General features: G+C 46.7%; 1 protein-coding gene across 1 annotated transcript in view; it reads right to left on the bottom strand.

The window, feature by feature from the left end:
• Positions 1–16,272, bottom strand: part of Stx8 (syntaxin 8) — a 248,941-nt gene that overhangs the window by 33,916 nt on the left and 198,753 nt on the right. The gene's annotated exons all lie outside the window — the stretch shown is intronic.

Here is a 16,272-nt window from a genome sequence, read left to right as displayed (position 1 = left end):
AAGGACAGTTTGTTTTCATGAAGGAGTTTTGAAGAATTGTCATGGACCTGATGAAGGTCTTTTGGGCACATATGCACAGAAAGGGGGGAGGTACAATCGTCTGATGATCTAATAAAAAATACTGGGGTAAAGACGCAGTCCTCTGCAAACCAGCTTCACATACCCAGGGTGCTATGTCTAACTTTTTTAGTGGGTTGTAATCTACAGTCGCGGTCCCTATTTGTTTTCATTGTACAGATAAAGGGAATGGTGAAGATTGGTGGGTATCCTGGCCCACGGGTGGGCTTGGGTTTGGGCCAGCACTGTTTGCCACCACATGCTGCTCATTTGGTCCTGAGGTCAGCAAAAGGCTATGGGGGCAGGGTGCTATCAAATACAAGTGCTGGGCTGAAGCCTAGTGGTGCCTGTGGAGGATGGAGAAGCCCCTCCTTCTGAGGCCCCGCTGGGTGCTGTGCATTCAGAACTCCATGATGGACCCCCATTGGTTCAGGGAGGCCGGAAACAGAAGAGTCCCGCGTGGAAGGAGGCTTCTCCATCATGACCACTTTGGATGGCGCTACGGCATCTGAAACCAGGTGGTTTCTGAAGAAGAGCGTCAGCAGCCTTGCCCACTTTAAACCAGACAGCACGAGGTTGGCTGGCACCTCTGAATTACTCAAGACTTCCTGGGTGCAAGCAGAATATGCAGCAGAAGGTTCTTAAGCATAAGGAAACCTCAGGGGGAGGTATCAGGAGGAATGGGAACCTCCACACGTTGCTCTACCAAAATGCACATGAAGAAGTGCTGTCTATTAGTGGTACTGTGTTTGGAGGCGGGGTCCTTAAGAGGGACAAGTTACATGAGGTCATAGGCTGGGGCACAAAGGCAACAGGACAGACTGGAGAGTCCCAAATGTGTAGAAAAGAGATGTCCTGGGAACACAGCAAGGAGACATCCATATACAATCCAAGCAGAGAGCCCTCGGCAGAAACCAACCTGGCACTCTGGGCTTGGAGTTCCAGTTTCTGAAACTGTGGGACAAGGCAATTCTGTGTGTTTTGTGTTGGCTTTAGGTGCCGAGGGTGAGCTCAGTACATACTTTACGGTGGACTTACCATCCCAGCCCTCATTTCTGTCGTTTCTAGGCCGCACTATCTGGATTTTATAGGAAGCGCAAGCAGACTAATATCATGGGCCATGAGTGGCCTTTATCCAACAATGATCTTTCAGCTATTTCTTTTATAGTTTTAAAATGTAATATTTTATTAATCCTTCAAGAACTTCATGTATTTTATTATATTCACCTCCATTCTTCCCTCTAACTTCTTCAAGACCCACCCTTCTACCTCCCAACCCCTCACAACAGGGCATCTTTTAAAAAGTAACCCACTCAGACTAATTGATGAAGCCTATATACTCACGGGTGTGGGGCTACAGAAACATGGCCGGTTGGACCCATCAGAGGCCACACCCTTGAGGAAAGCTAAATCTTCTTCCCTAAGAAGCCATCAATTGTCCACAGCTCCTCGGTGAGGGGTGGGGCTCACGAGCCCCTCCCTCCTCTACACTAGAATGCTGACCTGCTTGATCCTGATCAAGCTTTTGCTGGCGACCACAGCTGCTGTGAGTTCATGAGTGCTGCATTCCTGCCACGGCCAGACGATAACCTTTTCTCTCTAGTCCTTCAGCCCCCTCTTCTACGAAGCGGCCCTCACTCACCATGGCCACTTCCCCCCTGTGCTCTACAGAAAAAGATCTCATCTTGAAATCCATAAGTCTGTCTGCTCCGTCGACCTTTGGACTCCTTGACAGAAGAGGATCTCAGTCAGTTTTCTGGTCATCCTGTGGTACTTCCTGAAGCACGCAGGAAGGTGCCTGGCACTCAAGCGCCTCCTCACACTTGTCTCGCCTAACTGCACTTCTGAACCTCGCCCGTACTCTCTACCACTCTGCATAGAACCTGGTAGCATGTGCACAGACTTTTACCAAAAGAAAGTGAATGCTGCTCCCAAAGCAGTTCCATGGCTATAGAGACTCACCCTGAGAACTGTTTAGTGGAACGATTCTTCCCCTACTTCAAATGCCAAATAAGTGTAACGTCAGAGGGAGTCTACAGGAAGCACCAGAAGGAAGAAGAGAGGGGGTCGGGAGAGACAGACAGATCTTTTTGAGAGAATGAACATGAATACTCTCACTTTCAGGGTTGTGACTGCTCATTTAAGCTGAATAGAGGTCACAGCTACAGGACTGGGCACCAGCATGTACTCAATAAATGTCTGCCTAGTGGCCAGGGACACAAACGGAAGCACTTTATAAAAAAAGAGCAGCCTGGACATGATGGCACATTACCTGCAATCTATGCACTTAGGCAAGTCCAGCCTGGGCTATATAGGGAGTTCTGGTCCAGCTGGAGCTACATAGCAATACCCTGTCTCAAGTGGGGAAAAAAAGTGTGTGTGTGTGTGTGTGTGTGTGTGTGTGTGTGTGTGTGTGTGTGTGAGAGAGAGAGAGAGAGAGAGAGAGAGAGAGAGAGAGAGAGAGAGAGAGAGAGAGAGAGAGAGAGAGAGACGGGGTGTGCATGTGCTGCATATTAAGCAGCATGCCTACAACACAAAGCTACCTCTGTGTACTTAACAAGGCCAGATGGGCAGTCACTTAGGTGAGGATGACCTGACGACACAAAGTCCTTTCTGCTCCCACGGCTCTGCCAGCACCACGGCTCTGCCGGCACCACGGCTCTGCCAGCACCACGGCTCTGCCAGCACCACGGCTCTGCCAGCACCACGGCTCTGCCAGCACCACGGCTCTGCCGCACAGTGTGCCGTCCACAGGCGCGTTGCTATTTGAGTCAGGGTTATCCTCATCCTTAGTTCCTGTCCAAACCGGAAACGTGGCAGGCTAAGAGAACACGGACTCCAGCGCCGGAGCAGGAATGGACGCCCTGGAGTCCCGTGCTCCTGAGCTGCAGACACTGGGCAGCTTAGACTCCAGAGGACTGGAGACAGTGTGCGCAAGTGCAGGCCTGTGAGGTGGAGGGGACAAAACCTTTCCAACCTCTGCATTCCTGCTCCAGGTCGGGCACGGGGCATAGGAGAGCGAGCTCCTGGCAGCACAAAGAAATGCGCCCAGGTTTCCCGGGAGTGCCCTTCCAGACACTTCCTCCCGCCAGCCATCGCTCTTGCCTTCTTTCAAGCGTCTCTAAGCAGAGACTCTTTAGAGACCACTAGGCCTGAGTGGCAGCCAGCCCTGAAAACACTCCTCTGCAGGTCCAGGTCCTTCTAAGTGGTCAGGGCAGATGTGGAGGGATGGAAAGATGCTTGAGGGGATTTACAGTCTGTGACCAATTAGCCAGATGTGCCACCCTTACCACCTGACTCTTCTCTTATTGGTGGTCAGTGCATAGCTGCGCGGGCCGTGTCCCCCCCCCCCCGCCCCTCCCCCCCCCGCCCCTCCCCCCCCCTTCATTCACTCCCCTTTCCTTGAAGCAGGTCATTTCCCTTTGCCTTGAGGCTGGAGACCACCATCTGAGGGCCATCTTGAGTGCACATATGCTCCTGTCTTCACAAGGCACTGGTGACGAGGACCCCCTTTCTCCAGCGTGCACACGCACCGTGACCGTTCCTCTCAGAGCCTTATCTCACTCACCACAGGTCTCCACGCACACGTGAGTTCCAAGGGCAACTGGTGCAAACGCGGTCCCAGGAGGAATTCCAAACACTCCCTATCCGGAACGGAGTCTACTGTGTCCGCAAAGCAAGCTTCAGAGAGAATGCCACCGTGTCAGAAGAAAAGGAGGTGCCTCCATCTGTCACCTCTTTCTTCCCTCACTTAAGCTTGCTCCCACCAGGTCTTGCCGCTAGTCAACGGAGCAGAGGTACCTCTATCCCTGGATGCCACCCCTTGCCCTTTGGTGCTCTGAATGCAATGTGAACTTGGCTACGTTCGGTTTGGGTTTCCCTCCATCAACCAGCTCTCCCAGCTCCTGCAGATGAGGAAGCCTTGAACAATGACCTGAGTCTTTAAACCCAAGCATGCCGTAAACACGAAGCACCCATTTTTTTTTCTTTTACAAATTTCCACATTTAAAAATTCCCCAACTGTTCTAGGAGCCAAAGAATTTAGATGTGACACGTATTTCAAAGGCACTGCCATACCTCACACGTTCTCATTCCTTTGCCAGCACACAAGGACTTTCCCAAGAATGTGCCGTTTGTGAACAACAACAACAAAAAAAACTAAGTCAGGAATGCTACCTTTTCCTTCCCTGCGAGAACTTGCCCCTCCTTTAAACTGTATTTCTGTCCATTCCCCGATTCCTCGTAGTGCATGTATGCAGTAGACTTCCTTGTGCCCAAGTCACCTCTGGCATTTGAAAGTGTTGTCCAGCTTCAGGATTCTCTACTACTCCCCAGATCCTCCACACTTAGACCCACGTCACCCCATGCTCCCTTTGAAAATGGTGAAGTTGGCTGAGGCTCTTCACTTGCCCATCCTTCTACTGCAGATCCTATCTTGTTGTTTACAGCTTTCCGCTTTTTTTTTTTTTTTTTTTTTAACCTCTTTCTGCTCTTTTCACTTTGGAAAACTTAGTCCCCCCAAATATACATAAGAATGACAAACTCACAACATCTAATGCCCGCCTTTGGGTAAAAAGCCAATACAATCAGCAATGAGTGGGAAGCAAGGCTGTCTTTCATTGCTGAAGCCTCGTGCGCTCGTGCGTGCAGTGAGTGTTCACATACTTCGTGTGATGGAAGAGCTTGGATGCTACAGCTCTGAACATCTAATTCAAGACGTTCTCTGGGTTCTAAAAAAAAATAACTCAGAGAGAAAAGCTTGAAACAATAGGAGTTGATATCGGAGATGACAAAGAGTCCACAACTGAAGCCTGAGATAAACGACAAGCTCATACCCAGATAAAATACACAGATACAGCGGTTCCTGCTCGCTGGGTGGTTTTCTGAGATATTCTCATTGCACGTGAGTCTTCCAGATGACCTTTAGAACCACGGTGTCAGGTAGTCACCTTCTGAATTAGATTGTATGAAATGTATGCATTAGTTTGGGTAAAACTATCTCTTACATGGCTTGGTTAGGGGTTCTTTTCTTTTACTTTTTTTTATTGTTTGTTCATTTATTTATTTACACACACACACACACACACACACACACACACACACACACACACACACACACCCCACGCCCGAGACAGGGTTTCTCTGTACAGCCTTGGCTGTTCTTGAACTCGCTCTGTAGACCAGGCTGGCTTTAAACTCACAGAGATCTGCCTGCCTCTGCCTCCCGAGTATTGGGATTAAAGGTGTGTGCCACCACTGCCTGGCTTTGGTTAGGGATTCTATTGCTGTGATAAAACATCATGACCAAAAGCAACGTGGGGAGGAAAGGGTTCTTCATCTTACAGCCCTTAGGTCCCACACTCTATCACTGAGGGAAGTCAAGGCAGGAACCTGAGGGCAGGAACTGAAGTAGAGGCCAAGGAGGGAGGCTGCCTACTGGAGTGCCCAGCCTGCTTTCTTCTGTCATCTAGGACCACACCTGCCCATGGGTGGCACTGCCCATGGCGAGTCTCCCACATCAACTTTTTGTCAAGAAAATGCCCCACAGGCCAATCTGATGAGGGCATTTTCTCAGTTGAGGTGCTCTCTTCTCATGAATCTAGCTTGTGTCAAGTTGACAAAAAACAAAAAACAAACAAACAAACAAACAAAAACAAAAACCACCAACCTGGACACTACAGATTCAGTCAGCTTACCTGGGAACGTAGTATGCATGGTAAGCCCTGCATCACTCAAATATCTATTTAGAAAATTCATTTTTCTACCTAGCAACTGTCACCCCAACCAAGCTGCCTTATAAAATCTGACCACAGCCTAAGCCAAACACAGCAATTCACCCCCTTTTCCAGACACAGATACATGATCCCAGTCAGGCCAGAAAAACCTTCACCAAGGTCTTCCTCCATGTTTTATACAAGAAATGTCTCCACAGAGTAAGAAAGGCTCGTATACAGGACTCTGAGTGGCCATGTTCCTCACTCTAAAGAGACATTTAGCTGGAAAAGTAAGATCAAGGCAGAAATAATGTGCCATTCACTATCCCAAAAGATAGTGCCTTTATGGGAATTAGAAACAAGTCATAAGACTCGCCCCCCCCTCTCTGGGAATGCTGCATCCCCGCGTGCCCAGCCTTCTCAGTGCATATTCTCAGCAGCGGTATAGCACCTGCACTTCAGTTCTCACCCAGAGCCACGCCCATCCTTCCTCAATCATGGTGACGACTGCTCCCATATTATCACTTTGCTTCAGTTAGTACGAACTAAGCTTTGAACCACAGGTATGTCTGGGTCTCCATCACAGGTCTTGATACTTCTTGAGTTTTTACAGTTATCGTGGATATGACTCATTCTCGGTGACATCTGTCCAAGCGGTCACGGATACTGTATGAGAACATAATTTCCATGCATTTGCTTCGTATCAGGCAAAGGTCCTGTCTTCTTACTTCTTCGGTCGCTTCCCTTGACATTTCCACTGAGGCAATTACAAATATCTGCAAACAGCCATTTTGGTCTCTTTTCTTTTATTATTTAATATTCTGCATATGGCAGAGACCAGCTTGACAAGTTAATGATATGTATTGGTGATGACAGGGGACAATCCACTTTGTCCACGATCTTCTCATTTTTCATCATTAAACAGAGTGGAAGCATTTAGTTTGTGATAATTATTATTTAGTATGATAATTAATGCCCTTTAATTTCTAGTTTCTAAAGAACTTTTTTTTTAAAAGAAAAAAGGTCTAAGGACACACACTGAATTCTATTAAATGTCTTCTGAGTGTCTATTAAGGTGATCACAGGGCTTTTATCTACTTATTAATGAACTGAATTATGCTAATACGTCTCCAAATGCTAACTTCTCTTTGCATTCTTGAAATTAATTTGGCTTTGGGCACCATGCTTTATTCTTTTAATAGAAAACTGGATTCAATTTGCTCATATGTGATTTAGGATTTTTCTTAGGAGGATAATAAATTTGTAGTGAGCCTGGCCTACAGACTTGGGTGTTTATGTTAACTTGGTTGGGCTCTGATATCAGGGTTATTTTAACTTCATGAAGTAAAATGAGACGCTTTCTTTCCTTTCTGTATTCTGAAACATTTTAGACAGCATGGAAAGTATTTTTTCCTGGAAAGTCTAAAAGTTTGCACCTATAAAACTGTTCGGCAGCACATTCTGGGGGATCGGTCTCTGTCTGCATCTCCCAGTTCTCAGTTACTGTTCGGGCTGAGTTTGAGGGTGACTCGTTTAACTGCTTTGGAAATGGATCATCTTCTAGAGCGTCATCTTCAGTGAGCATTGGCTAAGTTAGAACAGCTCTACAAACAGGATTCTCTCACCATGTCTTCTGGAAGATTGGGGATAGACTCACACAGGCAAGCGCTCTACCACTGGGCTGCACCCAAACACCCCTTGTTAAAGCTCAGGCCCTCATTTTAAACACAGCACTATTTTTCTTAATTGTATGTGACACGATTCATTTGCTATCTTCTTAAGTCTTGCAGACAGCTATATATATATATATATGTTATCCAGCACATTTTCCGTGGCTTATGTTTTTTTATTCCTTGCATGGTTTTAATTCATAACTGTGCTTAAAGGTCATCTTCCTTGAAGAGCCTCTCAGATTGAGGACAGCAACATTTACATTTTCTTTGTTGTAAACTCTCAATTGCTTTAACAGCAATCTCCAGACCAAGAAAAAACAACCAGGGAGTAGTGGGCACGCTTGGTCCCCAGCCGCTCTGCAGTGCCCTCCCGCCTCCCTGCTGATGCTCTGAACCCCTTGGCCCTCATTAATAGAGCTGGCAAGGCTGCTTTCTGCGCTTAAATGGCATCACTTGAGATGTTCGAATTTATACGTGTGCTTTAAGGAGTTTATTCTTAGCTATCTAACTTAATCCTGAAAATTTAGTGATAGATTGCTTAACAAAGAGTTTTCTATTAAAAAACTGTCATAGGGATGGGAAGAAGGTGTGTGTGTGTGTGTGTGTGTGTGTGTGTATGACAGAATGCTTGCCTAGTATGTGGGACTCCCTTTGTTCAATCCTCAGCACTTAAAAGAAAAACCCAAACTGGGCCAGTGAGATGGAGAAACAAGTAAAGGAACTTGACAACAAGCATGATGACCCACGAGTTCCATCCCTGGACTCACGTGCTGGAAGGAAAGAGCTGATTCCTGCAGACTGTTCTCTGACTTACACATGAATGTCATGGCGTGTGCACACACACAAAATAAATACAAAAACAACTCTAATTCTAAAAATAATTACAATTCATTTAGAGACAATGTACACGTTAGTCTTTAAGGAATAAGTACATAGGGATAGTTTGTTAGCCTCCAGCAAGTCATCACTGGAAAGAGGTGATCTCACCCCAGAACTGGCATGTCTGTGAGCAGGGATGGAAGGGATCAGGAAAGTAAGGAAACTGGGGCCTTGCTGGGTTGAGAAAACAAGCTGCAAAGAGTAGGCAAAGAGACTGTGAGGAGGAAGCCCTCCTGAGATCTTCCCAGGAAGCCACAGGAAGAGGCGTGGCCAGGTCCCTTCTGCATCTATTGTTTCAAGTAGTTCCATGTTACTTTTAGAATGGAAAAGGCGATGTGAGTATAGGTTGCAGTCAGAAAGGGCCAGAACCACCCACACAAGTAGAACTTGGCTGTGGATATTGGCACATTGTACAGAACTCCCATATATTTCATCTTTATCATTTTTTATGTGACGTTCATTTATTGGGGCGGGGGAGATGGTGTGTGGAGGTGAGAGGACAACTTACAGGAGTTGGTTTTCTCCTCCCACTGTGTGGGTCCCAAGGGTCGAATAAGGTGGTCAGGCCTGGAGGCAGGCATCTGATCCGCTGAGCCATCTCACTGGCCGAGAAGTCCCACCTGAAAAAATGGAGGTGCCGATCGATACAAACGACTTGTGTTCAGAAGTCACCAGACCATAGGGAGCCAGGCCGGAGAGACCTTTCCTTCACCTAAGAACCCTGACCTTTGGGGCAGCACCTGAATGAGAGAGTGTGTTCCAAGGATAGACAAACGATGGCCAGTGTGCAGGGGCAGCCAGGGCAGTCAATCAGCCCTTCTCTTTCTCGAACAGGAAGAGAGCATATTTCCCAGGCAGGAGTGCCAGCAGCTGAAATCTCAGAGTGGAAAGATGCAGATGTCATGTGTGCTCACATTGGAGAAGCAAGGCAGAGGAACAGGGAGCTGAGGAAGGTGTTCGTAGAGAGGTAAAACCACGAGGCTGGAAATCAGGTGCATGGTTGTCAGGGCTGGGAGTGGGGAAGGCAAGGAGGTGGCACCAGGGACAAAGACATAGAAAGGGTGTGCCCTGAGAGGTGAACTGTTCAGTTTTCTTACTCACTATTTAGACTTGGTCTTCTGAAAGTAAGGACTCATACTACATGAAAATTCAACTTCATATATTCAGCTTAAACAAAAACAGGAAAATAAGTAATTCCACAGAGAGGAGACCTTACCTTCCTACCTAGACTGTTCACTTTGGGGCAGCTACCTAAAGTAGAAAGGTAGTTCGAGACACAGTGGTGCAGCCTGCAATCCCAGCACTGGGAGGCTGCGGAAGAAGATGGGGTACCCCAGGCCAGCCTGGGGTGTAGCGAGAACCTGGGGCATGGTGAAAGCATGTCTTTTTTTAAAAATTTTATTTTAATACAAAATAATGTTATTAGTAAGCCATATACAATTATATATTTCTTACCATTTCTGACCTATATAAATTTAAATTTCATGTGATTAACCTAAAACAAATAATACTCATCTATCAAATTGGGCAGATACCAAAGGCTGACCACCATATTCTTGGCCAGCTGCAGAAACCATCTCACATAGTACAGATGGGCCATTGACCAGGTGAGGCCCATGGAGGTCAGTCTGGCAACACTGACCCACGTGCCCACTTCTGGGGACTTCAGTCACACACAGGCACATACCTACTAATGTCTGTGCTAAGTGCTGATGAAGCTCATGCAATGCTCCAGCCACGTGTCCCAACAGCCTCACGTGACAGTGGCCTTTGGGCTGTCGTAGGTGTCTGGCTAAGCTGCCGTCTGGCTAAGCTGCCGTCTGGCTAAACTGCCGTCTGGCTAAGCTGCTGTCTTGCCTTCTGGATACTTCTTCTACTGAAAGGGGCCCCTTGTACGAGTTCCGGCAAAGGCTATGTGTCCTTTTAACGCCCGCTTCTACGTGCCGTTCATGCCTCTGCTTTGTGCTCCTAGTGTGCTCTAGCGAGCTTGTTTCCTCCACTTTTCCTTGGGGCTTGGAAGGAAGGCAATGGGCACGTTTACTGCTAGGGCTGGACCCTTGGTGCTTGCTGGGGCTCAGAACATGATGCCCCAAAGTATGGCACTTTGGTCTGCTGGGTACAGGGACTGGAGACTGAAAGCTTCAGAAGCAAGGCCCTTCTGGTCTTCTCCCATCCTCCTGCCTCTTACCCATTTTGCTCCTTGAAACAAGTCACAGAAGCCAGGATTCCTCACGCTTCCAGCCATAGGAACTAGAACTCGTGGGCCACCCTCTACCCAGCCAGCCACCAATCCACTCACCCCTCAAGATCCTTATTCCAGAGAGTCCTACCCTATTTCTGGGCAAAGGAGTGCTCCATGGGGAGGCCAGAGGGGTCCTCACAGGCAGGCCTGGCTGGGCTTCCTCCTCCGTCATGCAGCACTTTGGTTAAACATAATCGTTACGCTCCTCTCTGGCTGACCTCTCTCTGTTGCTGGAATGGAGGCTGTGTCTGCAGAGGTGAGGGAGGTCAAACCTTTACACACCCACGTGCCCCAGTGCTCCTTGGTGGGGTCCCTCCTGCCTGCAGTGTCTCTGGAAGTCCCTCCTGTTTGCTGCTCAAACCTGGAGCTGCTCCCTCATCTCTGTCCTTAGAAAAAACACTCCGAGTCTCATCATTTTCTCTGTCTTAGAACCCAAGGCTTCACAATCTCTGTCTCTGTCTCTGTCTCTCATACACACACACACACACACACACACACACACACACACACACACACACACACACTGTGTGTGTCAGAGTCTCTCATTCTGCAGCCCAGGCTGTCCTTGAGCTTACTCTACAGTGCAGGCTGGCCTCGAACTTGAGGTGAACCTCTTGCCTCAGCCTCTGGAGTGCTGCTGCCATGACAGGCGTGAAGCACTGCACTCTGTTCCTATGTGTCTTTATACTTCGGAGGCTCATGGCTGCTTTCTTTTCCTTTCTCTGTTCCATGTGATAAAACCCTTAATTCTTTCTATGAAGACATCAATTTATGTATTAACTCACTTCAGTCTTCACCAGACACTGAAAAAATAATTCTCTTCTCATTGCTTCTTCATCCATTCATTCAGTGAATACTTTTAAGAACCTATGAGTCAAGCTGGATGTGGTGGCACACACCTTTAGTCCCAGCACTTGGGAGGCAGACCCAGGTGGATCTCTGTGAGTTCGAGGCCAGCCTGGTCTACAGAGCTAGTTCAAGAACAGCCAAGGCTACACAGAGAAACCCTGTCTGGAAAAACAAACAAACAAACAAACAATCGGTTATAGCAAAGACAATGGTGTACCAAACATTCATGGGGGATTTGCTTCTTTTGAGGAGAGACAGTTAAATGATCATTACAATATGTGAAATTACAAATGTACAAATGTATTTGAGAGGACACCAGAGCATACTGACCCCAGCAGTGTGTGACCTGAGGAAGGGATGCTGAGCTGAGATCTGAAGGCTAGGAGGACATTGGCCAAGCAGAGAGGATCAACAGCAGGGGCTCCTGGTCTTGGGGGGTCTCCTCTCTCTACACTGATGTGTGTGTGTGTGTGTGTGTGTGTGTGTGTGTATGTGTTTGTGTGTCCCTAGCTGCATGTGAATAGCTGAATGCTGCCCAGCATCAAATGGTAAACTTCCTTAAAACGTTATCAGTTTTTGTCTATTTAGTTTCCCTTCATTTCATTAGCTCAGTGGTCTATTTCTTGGGCATGAACGTTGTAGATGGTGACGTTCTGCAGTATTAGATGGTTTACAGTCTCAGCTTTCTCAGCTCTCTCCAGCAGGCAGCTAACAGGGGACAGAGTGTCCCTGCCCCTCCAGCCCTTGCCCCTCCAGCCCCTGCCCCCTCCCTTGCTCTGTACTCAGCTATTGTGTGCAGTCCTCCATTTCCACTCTTAAGACGAACACCCCCTCTACCCTTTAATGATACAGTTAAACACCAGACTAGTTTCTCTTTTTTTGGAGAAAACTCTATTTCTTCTTCAATGGAACATGCAGGGCTGGGATACAGCTTTGTGGTGGTAGGGCACTCATCTCATGTGCAAACCTAGGTTTGATGACCAGCACAAAACCAAACCAAATTTAAAAAAAAAAAAAAAAAAAAGAAAGAAAGAAAGAAAGAAAGAAAGAAAGAAAGAAAGAAAGAAAGAAAGAAAGAAAGAAAGAAAATTGAGGACTGGAGAGATGCTGGCTGCTTTTGCAGAGGACCCAAGTACAGTTCCCAGCATTGATGTCACGAGTCTCACAACCACCTAGAACTCCAGTTTCAGGGGATCTGATGCCCTCTTCTGGCCTCCTTGGATAACTGCATTCACGTGCACATACTCAAATGGACACAACATACACATACATGTAATTAAAAATAAAAATAATTCTTAAAAAAAGAAAACTAACTCTGCTGGTTGATACATTCTCATATGAAAGTCTCCAAGGATATATGTAAAAGGAATCAGAAAGAAAGAATCAGAGAAAATGTTAAAGCCTATGTAATTTTTCCCCAGGAGGGATTTTTGCAGCGGTTAGTTTTAAACAAGCAGTTTATTCTTTAAGTTCTGAGTTAACTGGGGAGAGAGGCAGGAAACTAGCTCGATCCACTGGAGACAGAGCAACAAAAGCCCCCTGAACACGTCCACGGAGCCAGCAAACCCAGCTATGTGCCGGACTGAAAGGCCGAGCTCAAGAAGGCCGCTTTTCTCACCCTTTATGTGGTGAGGGAAACTATCCTGCACGGAGCAAACATTTTTGAGATTTCAGCTTTTCAAATGTGCGGTACTTGTGATAAAGGGTGTTTTCAAGCCCCTTCTTCACTTAACCTGCCAGCTCCCATGGGAGACCATTAGCTCAGGCTGTGACAATGAACTCCGGGCTTCTTGAAGGCTCACACAATCCCCGGCTACTTATCATGCAAACAACCTGGGAGACTCATTTTCCTTGCAGTGCAGGAGGAGGGGTAAATTACTGAGATAAGTAGATTATTGGGGAAAAAGTCACACTCAGAGGCCTTATGAAATGATTAAACCCTGGGAAATCCATCCCCCTAAATCCCTGGCCCCTGATAGTGCACACATTCATTACTGGACCTGGGTGATCTACAATGGAGAACCTTCTTTAAAAGTAGCAAGTGCTCCCACTCGGCTGATTTTCATTTAGCTTTTCAAACAGTGAAGTCTTTCATTTTGATGGGTAATAGTCATCGTCTATGAGGCAAATTAAAGGACAGGGATCAACTATCAGGCTTGTAAACTTCTAAATTTTTCTGTAATAAAATAGTGAACACCAGAACGTGGCCTTATTGACTTCTTTGCCTGTTTCATAAATTCCAACACCAACAACTTCATATTTGAAATTTCAACTATGACAAAAATATGTCTCCCCTGTAAGAAGCACTTCCTTGCCCGATACAGTGGTATACACCTTTAATCTCAGCACTCTTGGGGCAGAGGCAGGCTGATCTCCAAGTCTGAAGTCAGCCTGGGCTACAGAGAGAGTTCCAGGCCAACCAGAGCTACATAGTGAGACCCTGTCTCAAAAACAAAACAAAACAAAAGCATTTCCTTAGTCAAACTGACAACTTGATAAACAGCCTGAAATGATGTTTTAAAATAATATCCAGGAATGCAGCCCTGAACTGGAGTCAGAAATAAGCCCTCATCGTTTAGCAAGAAGGATAAATAAACTAACCAACAAACAAACAACCTCCACCAATAAACAGGAACTCTGACAAACCGAGCGTAAGTAAGAGCACGTCACGGTGAGAGCTGTTGGCACCAATGCGGGCTCTACAGCTGTCTGCTGGACTGTGGACAGTCATGCCAGCATCGCTGGGCATCTTGGGGACCCAACAGCTCCTTGGGCATTCTAAACCACCGCCGCCGTCGAGTGCTGCAGGTCAGGCGTCACCACTCATGGGAAAGCTGCACCCATGTAACAGAGCGAAGCCCTTCTGCTTGGCTGATCCACAGATTACCCACCGGTGTGGGAGGTTCACTTCCTACCTGCCAAGCTGAGGAGGCCCCGAGTGAGGATGGCCTGCTGGGAGGGAGGGTGACCACCACGGAGGATGAGGCAGTCTCTGGAGCAAGAGCACCGGACTGTCCTCTCTTCCCTTCCTTCCAGTACAAGTACAGAAACATATTGCTTCCTGTGACTGGGGCAGACCGATCTCAACCTCTTAACACCTCTCTGTCTGTGTGTCTTTCTGTCTCCAACCCCTCCCTGACCCCACCTATTTCTTCCTGAGATGAGATCTCACTATCTACCCTAGGCTAGCCAAATTGGCAATCCATCTGCCTTATATTCCTAAGAGTGGCGATTAGAGATTTATGCCATCATGCCTGGCCAATAGCAAGCTTAAAAAAAAAAATATTTTTTTTCATTTGCTTTGGGGCTGTAATGTAATCTGCTCCCCTGCTTCCTGATGAAGGTTTCTGTAGAGGCTGTGATATCAGAATTCTTCTGGATGGCTTTATTATAAGTAGAGTGTGTGCCTGGTTTGGGAGAACAGTGTGCTATGATATGATATGCAGAGATTAATTTGAAAGGGAGTGTCCTTGTGACCGCTGACCTTGTCATATTAGGTTGACAATGTGGAGTTAACTCCATTTTTGCAGGTAAGTGGGCAAAGCTTAGACAGGTTAAGGAACTCTCCCAGGGTCTCTTCTATAGAATGCCAATCTGAATGCTAGAATCTGAATATTCTAGACTGGTCTTGGAATGCAGCAAGGAAAGAAATACATCTCAAATTGCTACTCTTCATTTTTAAGAATATGACTTACTAAACATATATGTTTGATTTGGTGGTGGTGCTGGGGTTTGAACGCAGGGCCTCCTAGGTAAGCACTCTGCCCTAGCCTATCTCCCAGCCCAGGGATTTATATTTTGAAAGGAGAGAAATCAGTGGGTTAATAGAGAAAAGCCAGCAACATGACTGACTACTTAGCTGCCTGGACCACTTGTTTATCTGTAACAGTATTGCACTATATTTTACAATGGGATCAAGATTCACATCAGGATAATATGGGAGAGAGAGAAAGTATTAAAAAATACTTTGTGGCTATTTTAATGGAGTATTGCTTTAAGAAGCTGCAAAATGTAATATCAATAATGAGATATTAATTAGATTTTCACTTAATAGGGAAATAGTTTAATATCTATGTAATAGTGCACACATGTTCTGGCATGTTTATTTTAATTCTGATTAAAAGCAACCAAAGGAATCCTAACAGAATAATGTTAGTAAGAATACAGACGATTTGACTCTCAGCTCAAACACTTACTGTGTGACTTTGGGCAAGTGACTTAGCTTGTCTGTGCATTAGTCTCTTCACCTCTAAAATGTAGACCTTCCAGGCCTCACCAGACTGCTGCGAGGCTTCGCTGAGTTAGTAAGTGGCGCGTACACATGGGCTATTTCATAGAGGTCGGCCAACACTACATTCTTACTATTAATTATAGAGAGAAACCCATGCGGTATGGGACACTGCGGGGAATTCTAAGAGCCACTAAGCACACATGTGGGTCAGAAGGCTGGGGAAGTCGGGAGCTGGAGGAACGAGACCGAAGGGGTCACTGACTGGGTGGGCTCACGTGGAAGGTAAGCACGCTCCGCTGACAGGACAGTTAAAGGGCAGGCGTGACCGAAGTGGGAAAGAGGGATGGCAGGCTGGGCCAGAGGGAGGAAGTTTCAGCTATGAGTGGAACAGCCCAGGAGTTCTGTTGGCAGGATGGGTGGAGCTGTGGCGATAGAGAATCGATAGCCTTCGGTGTTGGCCAGATCTCCATCTCAGACTGCGCGTGTCCAGGTTGGTGGCAGGAAAACGGGAAACAGTGGTCACCAGGAATGAGTGTCAAAATCCTCAAGCAAGACAGAATCAGGAAATCAAAGCATCCATTAGTTAGGGGGTTTTGTTTGTTCATTCTTAGGTTAAAGACGACATTA

Source organism: Peromyscus maniculatus, chromosome 8 (genome assembly GCF_049852395.1).
Source record: "Peromyscus maniculatus bairdii isolate BWxNUB_F1_BW_parent chromosome 8, HU_Pman_BW_mat_3.1, whole genome shotgun sequence".
In the NCBI taxonomy this organism is placed as follows: Eukaryota; Metazoa; Chordata; class Mammalia; order Rodentia; family Cricetidae; genus Peromyscus; species Peromyscus maniculatus.
The sequence above is the reverse complement of the archived record's forward strand: the minus strand, read 5'-3'. Positions and strand labels throughout refer to the sequence as shown.